This window comes from Pinus tabuliformis, chromosome 2_2, assembly GCF_031772625.1.
Source record: "Pinus tabuliformis cultivar Carrire ecotype Pingquan chromosome 2_2, CPIR1, whole genome shotgun sequence".
Taxonomy (NCBI): domain Eukaryota; kingdom Viridiplantae; phylum Streptophyta; class Pinopsida; order Pinales; family Pinaceae; genus Pinus; species Pinus tabuliformis.
In genome coordinates, this window is record NC_142300.1 from 949049975 (window position 1) to 949064249 (window position 14275).

Below are 14275 nucleotides of genomic sequence, written 5' to 3' on the forward strand. Positions count from 1 at the left end.
TAAAATAATATGAGTGACGAGAGTTTGAAAGAGGAACCATTTGTCGCTCCAACCCAAATATTAATCGACTTTTAACTGGTTTCAAGCTAATAATAAACGTTTCATCCTTAATGATCCTTTTGTTAATGCTACAATTCCAGTTGAGCTAATAAATGTCAATACTTGAATATTTGTATGAAGAAACTTTCTCCAAATAATTATTATGATAGATGAAATTATCATAATTGATTTTTTTATATTTAATTATCATAAATTTAATATTGAGTATATAATATAATTTAATATATTAATAAATAATATATAATTACACCGAAGGTGTTTCTTTTTGAATCGTCTCACTCCCTACCATCGTCTACCTTTTTATTTTCGCCCTTTGGATCTGTCAAAGCACGCTGCCACATACTACATGCTGACCATGCTCCATACAGTCATGGTTTCTTGGGTGGGAAATAAATGTATGAATGGTTCAGTGTGGGCCCAATTTCATGCCTCACCTAGTGAGTGCCTTGAAGGTTGTTTCTCACTCCCTCTGACAGTAATTTCACATCACCTTATTACATACATAATATGAATGTTGGTTGTTATCTATAAGAAACTCGACTGAGACAGGGAATTTCTTATAGATACTCGACCTTATCTATATCGCAAGGAGAGCACGGGATTGGATGAAGTCATTTACGTACTCGACCGACTCTCTATCTGATTGCTCAACTGCTCTGCTTTGAATTCTAAGCCTACACTACGAGGGATAGGATGGTAGAATAAGCACTCAACTGGGTAAGGAGAGCAGGTAGAGGGCTTTCTTGGGTGGGAAATAAATGGAAGCGAGTCAGATGCAATGAGGATATCTGAAAATCCATCTGCATGCACCATTGGTTATCCACCACCTCACTTCATAGTGGGAAGTTGAAATCCGTGGTCATGGGCTTCGGCGGATTTAGGTGCCTCTATGTCAACTTCCTACACCCTCTTCTCTCGAGAAACAATAGAAGTAATGAGAATTCGAAATCCTGTTCAGTATCGAAGGGCATTTCGTCTTCTTCGAAGCAAAAGTGGAGCAAGGATGAGGTCTATCTTTCCTTCTCGATACTGGAAAACAACCTTTGTGCATATGGATTCACCTAGCATGGGCAGAATTGTGTGGGACCCTATTCATATGACCAACAGATAGGCTCCACCTCCACAGCCTTCAAGAAGGGTGAAGTGGAAAATGCAACTTTCACCTATCTAATGCCAATAACAACACTGCCCCTCATCATTCATCCAGAAACCTTGACATGAAGGCTGAAGATGCAAACTATTGTTGGCAATCCATGGATGCGGGATGGCCTTCCAAATAACAGTGACATACATAGAGCATTTAAGGTAACAGTTACATGTTTCAGAAGACTTGACCATGTTCAATTTTGTAATATTAGTGTTACTATCTATCACTTTCTTTTAATTACAGAGATATATGAAACAGGGTTTCCTTCTCAGAGGTCATGGTATCTATATTTAATTCACTACCTATCAAAATGAAATATAATTAATTTATTGGGGTTGTTAAATGTTTCAGCCTCATGATATCTATTACAACTTTCAAAACTTCATGAGGACATGGATTGCATGGGTGTTGTTTTCCATAAGTTAACTAAACCTGCTCAAGGGCGTAACATGAGAAGTCTATAGTGAAGACACCTCTTTCGAGATTTTATCTTATACTTGCATCAGTTCTATTGTTTTGGAGCCCAAAATATAGGTGAATTTAGAGGAGAAAATAATGATACCAATACATTGTGAACAAGAATTATGTTGATATATTACTTATTACTTACTCGAGGTTTAGGTTTAATTGTTTGCATAAAATTCAATTAGCTGAGGATTTAGAAAAAAAGGGGTTGAGCACAACAAGCCAAGTAACAACTTGAATTGTTCTTCCTAAATTTGAGAGCTGGAAATTTAAATTTAATGTCTAGCATTTGATATTATAATTCATTGATCAAGAGAAAATTACAAAAATAAAATATAATATAAAATTATCAAATAATATTTGAATATTAAGAAATTTTAATTACAGTATAATTATCATATGTTCCCTTAAAAAACGTTGTATTCAAAATTCTCTTTAACTATTGCACAATTGTCTATATATTTTAATTTCTAAATTAAAATTAACATGACATGTAATTATTAGTTCAGATACATTGTAGTCAAAATTCTCGACGAGTATTGCACAATTACCTGTATATTTTAATTTGTAAATTAAAATTATTATGACCTGTAATGCCATCTAACTATTAATTAATTCAGATACACTGTACTTAGAAATCTTTTTAACTAACACGTATGGATATTGCTCAATTGTATGTATATTTTAATTTGTAAATTAAAATTATTATGAAATTTAATGACATGTAATTATTAGTGGCATAAACTTATAAAAAAATCGTTGATTCCGCACCAACTTAATTAAACACCAACTTGAACCGTGCGAAAAATGTGCTTGCATTCCAATAAGAAGTTAAATATAGTAGATAGTTGAACTACCTGGAATTAGAATATAAAAGAGGAAATCTACCTATGTGTTTATACATATAGATACGTAATATAAAATAAATCCTCAAGCCCACAAATTATTTTAATATCCAAAAAAATCGATATACCTAAACTTATATATATATATATATATATAAAATCTTTAGTATCTTTTTCATTGAGTTCATTTTACTCGAATGAATGTAAACACTAATTTTATTTTTTTTATACATATACATAAAATCTTTATTATTCTTTTCATTGAATTCATTTCACTGGAATAAATATATACACTAAGGCATCGATAGCAGTTGTACACTACTAGTCACATTCCATAAGATCAACAAGTTAAGAAGCCACACTAATTAGAAAAGATGTTCATTATAGAAGCAGGTCTTTCCCCTATTAGCTAGTTGATCTTATGGAATTAAAAGTAATACACCCTATCCTATTCTCCTTATAGAAGCAGGTCTTTTCCCTATTAAGAGCCTACCTATGATTAAGTTTCTGCTGTACAAGCACAAACTCAATAATATAGACGATCATAGACTTCCTAAGCTAGCTTTAAATTCCAGCCAAAACCACCTAAGGCTCAATCGAGGGTGGCATAAAGACACAAGGGTCTAGTTAAACTATTGGGAGATCAACGAGAATGATGCATTGCAAAACATAAATAACATTAAAGATATTGTTACTTCTAAGTTCAAAGAAAAAATGTGGTGTGAGAAAGATTTAGCGGCTAAAATAAAATTAAGTTATTATAAGAAGGTCATCAACCCCACCCTAGAAGATCAAAAGTATCTCTCTATTTTAACTAGCTCAAAGAAGAAAGTTAATATAGCAAAGATTAGAACGAATTCTCATGAGCTTCATAGTGAAACAGGTAGTTGGGAAATTCCTAAAACGCCATGGATGGAAAGGATCTGCCATATATGTGAGAATAGGAACATCGAGGATGAAAAGCACTTCCTCTTAGAGTGCCCCGCGTACAACCACATTAGATCTCAATTTCACAATCTTTGTTACAGTACTGAACTTCCTAGCCTTTTACAATGTCAAAATTATAGTGAGTTTGGGAGGCTTCTCTCCAAGCTTTTTGAGCATAGGAATAAAATCTTAAATCAAAATAAATAATTTGTTTCTTTAGGTCCGATAGACCAATGTCTGGTCTCAGCGGACGCTAACCATCATCATCATCATATATTATATCCAAATAAGAGTTTGAAGCCAACTATCCATTTTAAAAGTCAAGACATCCTACAAAGGCTCCAACCATTTCATTCTAATTCTTCTAGAATATTTTAATATAACCATGATGTTTTTCTCCTCATATATATTATATCCAAAGAAGAGTTTAAAGCCAACTATCCATTTTAAAATTAAATACATCCTACAAGGCTCAAACTATTTCATTCTAATTCTTCTAAAACTGTAAATCAATTAATTCTTGTGGCAAAGTTGATCATGTTCTTCCTCATAAGATGGAGACTCTACTGAATCTTTATAGATTACTAGAATCTAGCCAATCTCTGATGGTATCATTCCCAATGCTTTGGGACAAAAAATTAACATCTTCATTGCTAGCCCCATCTTTTTCGAGAGATAGTATTCCATCTACAATGGCGTTAGAAGAATCAAATGCCTTGATCTCGACGGCCAAGGAGGAGCACTATTGATTTTACACTTTGATTTAGATCAGTGTGTCCTATTGAATGTTCTATGAATGATAGCTTCCCACTTGGATACAGGGCTATTATCCTCAACACCAAAAAATATTACTAGGATTCAAAGGAACTATCTCTTGGAAACTGTACAGACAAAAAATGCCATGAGCGAGAACTAGAAAACCATAGGGTTTCTATGGGATTATTATACCCAGAAGGCATTTGCAACACATATAACTAAGGCTTGTTATCAAAATTCAGAGGTAGAAGAGAGGCCTTGTCCAACAAAATTATATCTCATCTATGAACAAATTTCACAACCATAAAAAATTACAGATATACATAATTCAATTTTCTAAGCTTCTGCCCCATGAGAAATAGAGACAGATTTCCATGAAATTGAAATGATGAACAAAGAGTTCAGATGGGTAGAAAATCAAAACTCCAACAAAGAGGTTGATGTTTTCCCCATTTATAATCAATTTTCTCATTCAATATAGCCTATTTTCTTTTCTTTTAGATGATAACAAACCAAAAATCAAATACGGCATAGTTAGAGAATAATCAATCGTAGGATTCAAATAAGGCAAGTTCAATGAGGAAAATTACCCAAGGACATACATATACACTTTCTCTTGTTTACATAGCTTGTCCTCAATATCCAAATCATTGGGTGGCACATTTACACCAACATTCCAAATGCGTACTCGTATTCTTCCAAGAACAAAAGAAGAATATTATGAAAAGTGAGTTGTGGCTCCACACCCTAAATCAATAAAGAATAGAAAAAATGGAGCAAATATTTTATATTATTTAAAATAAATATATATTATATAAAGATTATTCTCTTGGAAAAAAAAACTAATAATGGTCGTGGATAGCTAGAGAATAATCAATGGCAAGATTCAAATAAGGCAAGTTCAATTAAGAAAATTAACCAAGGACATACATATCTCCTTGCTCTTGTTTACCTAGTAAGTCTTCAATATACAAATCATTGAGTGACACATTTCCACCAACCTTTCAAGTTCCTACTAATATTCTTCGAGAACAAAAAAAGAAATATTATGAAAATTGAGTTGTGGCTCAATGCCCTAAATGGAAAAATTGAGATGTGGCTCAATGCTCTCGTGCAGCTAAGACCAATGGCCGCCGTGTGAGTAACGCGATATAGCGAATTGATACCACACAAATCATTTTCAGTGGAGTTGTTATTCAACCACTTCATGCCACTCATTCTCCATCATCAACGTGACTTCTACGCACACGGCTCTTCCTTTAAAGGTGTGTAAGAAGAGTCAAAAATATATATATAATTGGCGGAAATAATATAATTAATAGACAAACTCACGTGCTTTGGAAGACATTGTGATCGAAACGGAGAGGATGGATCTTTAATTTGTTTTTCTTCTCTCGAGAAGACCAACGGCTGCCGTGGGGGTAACGCGATATAGGTGTGAATTCATACCACACAAATCATTTTCATTGGAGTTGATAAACACACAAACTCCATATATATTTTCTTTTCTTTTCTTTTAACTTTTAACTTGCAGAAAGCCCACCGATACTGCTGCTTTTTTATTCTTCGCTCGTGCCCCTTTCATTTTCTAGTACACGTCTACTCATAAGGAATCTCCCTTTTTTTCCAAGGGAGTTGTTCAACACTTTCTTTCAATTTTTTCCAAGGGAGTTGTTCAACACTTTCTTTCAATTTGACACCACACCACTCCTCAACGTGACTTGTAACTTTATCAGGACCGTCATGTGTATAGGGAATTTTTAAGTCGATTGTAGATTCCTCGAATATTCAAGAATTTGAAGGACATGGGCGCGGTAAAAAAATTGACGGCGCCTATGTTCTTTGAATTTTCGAATATTCGACAAATTTGCAATCGACTTAAGCTCAAAAGTTTATATAGAAGAGTATATATAGAGATGCATGTAGAACACACAACTCACACATTCTTCAGCAATTTCACGACCCCCGTGAGGATAACGCTAAATGCGAGTGAATTGATATCATACAAATTATTTCCAAAGGATTTGTTCTAACACTTTCTTTCAATTTGACACCACACCACTCGTCAACGTGACTTGTAACTTTATCAGGACCGTGTATAGGGCATTTTTAAGTCGATTGCAGATTCCTCGAATATTCAGGAATTTGAAAGACATGGGCACGGTAAAAAAATTGACCGCGCCTATGTCCCTCGGATTTTCGAATATTCGAGAAATCTGCGATCAACTTAAGCTCAAAAATATATATAGAAGAGTATATATAGAGATGCATGTAGAACACACAACTCACACATTCTTCAGCAATTTCAATTTGACTAATCTGTCATACCTAGAGCTGTCTTAAAATAAACTCATAGGTCACATTCCTAAAAACCTTGTCAATTTAACGAAGGTTAAATGCTTATACTTATCAAACAACAATTCCAAATAATATTAATAATCTGGTTTCACTTGAGACATTAGATTTATCACAAAACAAAATTGGAGGGACCTATTCCTAGTATGTGCATCTATAATTCCACTTCTTTAAATATTTTCTCCGCTCATTTTAACAATTTCTCTTGGAATTTAACCTCATCATTTGCTAATTGCACTAAGCTTATAATATTGGATTTAAAGAATTGTTGATTTAGAGGTGAGCTTCCTTCAACCCTTGTAAATTTGAGTAAATTGAGAGTTTTAAGCATTAGTTATAATAATTTTCAAAGTGTTATTCTCCAATAGATCACAAATTTTGTCAATTTGTTTTTTTAGATTTGTCCAGCAATGATTTTAATGGAAGAGTACCATATAATCTTCAAAGACTGCAAGGGTTTGCAAGACATCAATTTTATTCTATTAAGTATTCTTTTCAAATGGAAGAATACATAAAAGGGATTGAGTATAATGTGTCATATGTCTTGATTACAAACATTATTTGTCTAGTAATAATCTTACTGGAGAAATCCCTAAAACCATAGGCAACATGAGAAGCTCGTGATTACTAAATTTCTCTCGGAACCAACTGGAAGGAAGAATACCAGCATCTTTTAGTGAGATACCTACTTTGGAGCATTTGGGCTTGTCCAAAAATAATTTGAATCGAGCAATTCCTGAAGACCTCTCTCAATTATCAATGTTGGCTTATCTAGATGTTTCATCTGATAACCCATGTGGGCCAATTCCACTAAGGACACAATTTTACACTTTTAATGAGTCTTCTTTTAAAAGGAATCAGTGCTTATGTGGATATCCTGTTCCAGGATACAATAAAAAATATATGAAGACAACTAGTGGAGACAGTGGCAGTGAAAGTAATATCAAGAGAGGATGGTTCAGAAAAGATGTCTTTGATAGCATTAGAGATGAGAATTGGGATAGGGTTTGCGGTGGTTGTTTCTATGTTCATTGTTTGGGATAAAGCAATGTATTGAGTACTTGGTTTGCCTCCCAACAACATAAGAAACCCCTTTTATGACCTCTACCGATTCCGAACACAGTGAAATAAAACTTGTCTCTACAAAACACTATTTTAATGTATGTAATGCCACTTAATAATATAGTTTGAATGTTTTTTATTCATATACCTTGTTTTCTTAGTATGTGTCTATGTATTGTTACTTAACAATATGGTGTTTGGATGTTGACATAAATTATCTAGCTTTGTGGAAGAATGTAAAATAGAGTTTAATAATTTCTTTCAATACAAGAATGTTATTATATTTATTGAAAATTGTTAATTATTCTTAAACTAATGTAGATAGATGTATTTGTATTGATTAAGAATTAACATAATAGAAAATTAAATACTAATTTATTTTTTATTAATAATTTACTATTTTTCCCATAGGGTGTAGAGTAGACTTCTATGGGGCTTTTTGTTAAGGCATTTCCTGGTGTAAATTTCATTGATTCAAATTAATGTGGGCAAAAATCTAGCCATGCTAAGGGTTATTGTGGCCATGCTAAAGGTTATTGTGGCCCATATCTGCTAGAATCACTGAGTGATTTTGATGGCTTAATTGCCCCTTATTGTGATTACTCAAGTCATAGGTTAAATGTGCCAGTAATCACAAATCTCACATAACCTAATCAAACAAACAGAAAGTAATTTACAAACAAAAAAGTAATTTACTATTTTTTAAAAATGTCCAAAATTTAAATAGAATTATTTTCAAATAAAATAACAATATCAAGTCACAATGAAAATTATAGATTATTAATACATATAACAATTAATAAATTTCTCAACTTTAAATAATTTTTCCAAATTTATTAATTGTGACGAGAGATAAGAGATACCATTACTTAATATTTGATATTGTCGAAAATGCTTATTAATTTACTAAATTTCAAAGCATACTACTTTTATATTATTAAATATGCATTAGTTTTATATCATTAAATATGAAATAGAATTATTAAGTAAGATTTTATATATTCAATAAAATTTTTAAATTAAATATAATTTGTATTATATATTTTTTTGTAAGTTTGGTAGGATTATATTTTCATTATGTCCAATTTCTCATCCGGATCTGGAATAGTACAAGATTTGAACACAAAATTTCAAGTTCAGTGAGACTTCATTTCTACAACACTTACCAATTGAACTACCTAAATAAATAATTTTTATTATAGTTTAAAAAAAGATTATTATTAATTATAATTAAATATAATTCATATAATGTTATCATATATTTAAAATAAAAATTTAAAATTAACATTAATTTTGATATTTTTCTGGAATTAAATTTTAATGCTTGAGTTGTTAATAGAATGAAAATAATGACCTACACCGTGTTATATATATATATAACACCGCACTACTCCGTTGTGTGTGTGGGATTTTATGTCTTATTTAATGGATAAATTATGTTTTAGTTAATTTTACTCTCATGAGCTCCATAGTGAAATGGGTCCTTGGGCGGTTCCTTGGGCAGTGCCTAAAACACCATGGATGGAAAGGTTCTCCCATCTCTCTGAGAATACGAACATCGAGGATGAAAATCACTTCCTCTTAGAGTACCCTGCTTACAACCACATTAGATCTCAGTTTCAAAATCTTTGTTGCAATACTGAGCTTCCTAGCCTTTTACGTTGTCAAAATTATAGTGAGCTCGGGAGGCTTCTCTCCAAGCTTTTTGAGCAGAAGAATAAAATCTTAAACCAAACTAAATAATTCGTTTCTTTAGGTCCGATAGACCAAATTTTTGGTCTCAGAGGCTTCTCTCCAAGCTTTTTGAGCATAGGAATAAAATCTTAAATCAAACTAAATAATTCATTTCTTGAGATCCGATAGACCAAAATTTTGGTCTTAGTGTATGTTAACGACCACCACCATCATCATCATAAATATTTTGATATGTTATTTTTAAAGAATTTTTTTATTAAATTTATTTTATTTAATAAAATTTTATGGAAAACCAATATTGTAAAATTTTGTATTTTTTTTTGAATATTTCTTTTTAAAGGGATAGAATTTAACCTATCACTTATCACCTCACCTAGTAGTAAGAAATAATGAGCGCTACTCCTTATTAATCATACAAATTTTAAAAAATTTCTGCCCCATTTTTTAATAATCTTGCCAAAATTTCTAAATTATTTTGTGAGCTTTTTAAACTACGCAAAACTATATTGAAATGTCAAACTCAAAGTTAGTGGAGAATCGGACCAAGAAGTTCAGTGTCCATCAAATCCCAAGTCTTTTAACGAAACAAAACGTGTCCTTTACGATTGATCTTTGCACATAAATCCACTTCATTATTATCGCCGATGCATAGTTGGCAAATTTTGTTAGGACATCCAGATTACAATTATCAATTTTTAAATATTTTATTTATTTGAATTATGTTTTAATATAAATAAAGTAAGGAACATTGCATTTTATTGTAAGTTTATTGTCTTTTAACCTAAATTACAAGTGCCTTAAATTGATATATTAATAAAATTTAGGATCTGTGAGTTTAATTATATTTAATTTTTATTAATATTATTTTTAAAATATAATGATTTTTTTTTTAATAATGAATTTTTAATAAATTTATATATATAATTGTATAAAAAAATATTTATTAATAATAGAGTATAATGTAAAGTTAAAGTTATAAGTTAATCTGAAATTATTATATTTATGAAAATGATAACTATTTTGAGTTTTAATTATGTTAAATATATTGCATTTTAATATTGTAAGAAATATTTCAAAAAAAATATGCGGTGAGTCTCGTCATGCATAAAATAATGAAAAATAAAAGACAAATTAGGTCAATGTTGCATACTGTTTGTTTGTTAAAAAATTTATTTTAACATTAATAACTAGTTAAATTAAATTAAACTATATATTTTAAAGATTTAAAAATTATGTAATTACCTTCCTTTAATTAATAAATATTTTTTTTTAATTTATTTATCAGGTATAGAAATATGAAAATAAGAAAAATATTTGAAATAAATTCAATATTGTTTCATATATATGTATGTTAATATAGTTTTAAATGGTTTAATATATGTGTTATAATTAAGTCGGAAGGCCCCTCTTGTCTTACCTATATTCCTTATACAAGTATGATGTTAGACAATTCAAATGTTTTCCACCCTTAGATACACTTTACCAAGTGTTACCCAACTCCTTGATTAACTAACTAACTATCTCTCTAGGGTTTTAATGTTCTTTGAGACTATAAATGTTTCGTAGTGTAAATGTTGTGCATAGTTCCGAAGAAACCACTCACAGTAGTAGTGAAGAAGACGAGGTCAGATACAGATACAAATGTGCAAAATTTTTTCATAAGCTTCCTTTTGATTTTGCAGAGATTAGGGACTTTAATAGCATAAAGATGGAATACTTTGTTTGCTAACCAGAGTATGGTGGATGTGATTATTTGTGATTGTTGAACTTGTATTTACAATACAGGGGATGGTAGTTGTTGTGGGTGAAATGGTATGGATTTTGCCCCTAATTTGTGCCATGGCGAGTATACTGATATATTATTTTTGTGCATCGAAACAAATCTATATGGTGGAGGTGTCCTGTTACAGGTATCATTTCAAAATTTCATAGAACATGCCATGATTTCACGGGAAAGAGTGTGGAGTTTCAAAAAAAATATAGAAAGAGACACAACCACCATGACCATGCTCTTCCTACTACTCTACACTACTTACGCCTTAGGTTAATGCACGAGGCTTCTTGCCGTGAAGCAGAGATCACCATGTTTATCAATTGGGGACTCAACATGCCTATCAATACCACCGATCGAGACTGATTCCACAAAGGCAAAATTTATTTGAATGAATTTGTAAACCATTCAAACCACTTGATGAAAAATAACTCCCACATTTAAAACATCCATCTTAGTAAGGATTTGTTCAAAGAAGTTTGCACATCCATCGTGAAATGCAAGACACTCTCTTGCCTTTTTAATATCATCTATATTAACCCCTCAAGGACACTTGACTCTGGCACAAGTTTTGCTTCCATACATTTGAATTACTCCTACAATGTTCAATGTGAAAGAATATAGTTCGCTATTAGTATTTGAATATAGTTTCAGTGTGTAAACATAAGATCCAAAATTAGGTGGCCAACCCTTTGTTCCCATTTTGTCCATTTTTTCGGGTACCTTGTGAGCCATCTAAATAAATCAATCCAAAATCGATAGCACAGATGGAAAAAGTCATTGGTGGCTTGTTTGTAGAATATGTGCCAACGATTCTCTGCAACAGAACTACACTAAGGGTATGGAACCTTCATCCCTAGTTTCCTTCAAATAAATGCACTGTCAAAGAATTAGCATTTCATCAAAATAATCATGATTGATGTCTCTTAATTGTTTTAGTATATTAGCATTTCATCAAAATATCCATGATTGATGTCTCTTGATTCTTTTAGTATATATCATATATTTTAATCTCTTGTGAACTTAGTCATCAAACCATGTTCTATGGCTACGTGTGAAGTATTTTTGGAGAAGGGAGGAAACTAAGCTCTAAAAGTCAATATTCTTAACCCACATTCAAACTCTCAACTTCCAACTTCAATTGATATGACCATGCGGTCAGGTCTCACAATGGATCAACTTATGCTAGAGGATTAACCTCTTATGGCCCAAGCAACATTGATGCAAGGAGTACAACACAACTTTGGTCTTTTTGCAATAAACAAGATATTAAAATGTATCCCCTGTCCTCTACTAATCTTGCAACAAGTGGGTTCCTTGCAACTATTGTGAATTCTATGGATAAACACCCCCAAGGTAAGCCACTTGTTTCCAATGTAGGCAAAATGGGAAGCTTTGGAGGAATTATATTGCCATGCTGGGGAGAATTTTCAAGGGATTTCAGGCTGCAACCTCACAATATATTCAAGGCACTATAGATCTCATGTATAGTTCCTTGGAAACACAAACTAATCATTCTCATGACCAACCTAGCATGGTGCACCGGGGAAGCAAACAATTTACTAATGCGTCATTGTTGAGTTCTTTTGAATCATCTATTTATGAATCTCGTCAATTGTTGTAGTTTTGATCTATTTGTTCTTACCTAAGTCATAAGACATGTCCTCCAAGGTCCTGTGTCCCGTATTTTACGTGCTGGACATGAAAATGGCCCTAAAACGTGTTGAAAACGTTTTTCATCATGTCCTCTAAAACATAAAACGTATTCGCTAGTTTTCATCGTGTCCTGCATCTGGAAAACACATATTTCGTTGATTGAAAACATTGCCATAACATTTTTCCTCTGGTTGAATACATACCCCACTAAAAAGTGTAATTTAAAGCCCACGCAATGGATTTTTCCCGGTTCTTTTCGTTGTGTGCTGTTGTGTGGAGTTGTTGTGTGTGTGGAGCTGTCGTGTGGAGCACCAAGCTGTTGTTTGAACTAAGTTTGGAGTAGAGTGTGGTGCCGATTGTGCTGTGCAGCGTTCAGGCTTCAGCGTTCAAGAAAACTGGCCCGTAAACCCGTGTTCAAACTTCACGTTTACGGTTTTGTAAATTATTTGATTAATCATTATATACTTTATATATGATTGCTAGGGTTTCCGTTCACATTTTCTAAGTTATAATTTTCACAGCAGAAGATATAATTGTAAGCCTTAAAGAGAGATTTTCAAAATTAAATGCTTGTGGGATCATTTTCTAATGCTAGTATGTCTACCAGCTTTGCAGCCATGTGCATGTGCCATAAATATCCCCTTGTTTGATCCATTATGTAGGTTAAGGATGTTTTTATTATTTTTGTCATTAAACTGACCTGCTCCTTCATTAATATCTACATTGTTATCAGCCTGCACTTCCTTATGTGCTTTCATCACCAAGGGTTTCCAAATGGTCTCTCAAAATATTGACTGCTCCTTGTAGGAAATTTTTAGCAAGGATAGGGAGTTGTTGTTTCACTTCTGAAATGCCCTCATCTGCATGTTTGATATCAACAGCTTCATATCCACGGCGATTTGAGTTGTTTTGCTCAATTTGTATGCACAAGTCTGCCCCTGGAGGAGCAGATCCATCATTCATTTGTGTGAGGGTAGAAGTATCCTAACAAATATAACCATAGCTACCATCAAAATGTATCCCCAAAGGTCTGTCTCAAAATCAATCTTAAAATATCATGCAGAGTTGCCACTAGTGCTCTTATTTGTCTTCTAGGGGATCAGTGTTGCAGTCTATCACATGAGGTTTGTCAAGAAATTGCGCCTAATCATGATACTCATCATAAAAAATTTGTAAGGTCAATAAGCACATGTAGGTTGCATATATAAGGATAAAGGTGTAAAACAAGGGATGACAATCATGAAAATATCCAAGGCATAGGTATAGGTATAGGTATAGATATAAACTGAACTATGAACTTTGAGAAGTAATTATATTTTAATTTGATTAGATAAGCTGCAACTTGCAATTTAATATGGATAAAAAACTATATTTCGGTAGATAGATAGATATATATATATATATAAAACGTGTCCCCCATGTCCTGTTTCCAGGTCGCTACGTTTTGTATTGAATACTCATATTTACGCGTCCTCCGTGTCTCGTGTCCTCATGTCATGTGACTTAGGTTCTTACAATACATTTTCCTTGTCCTCA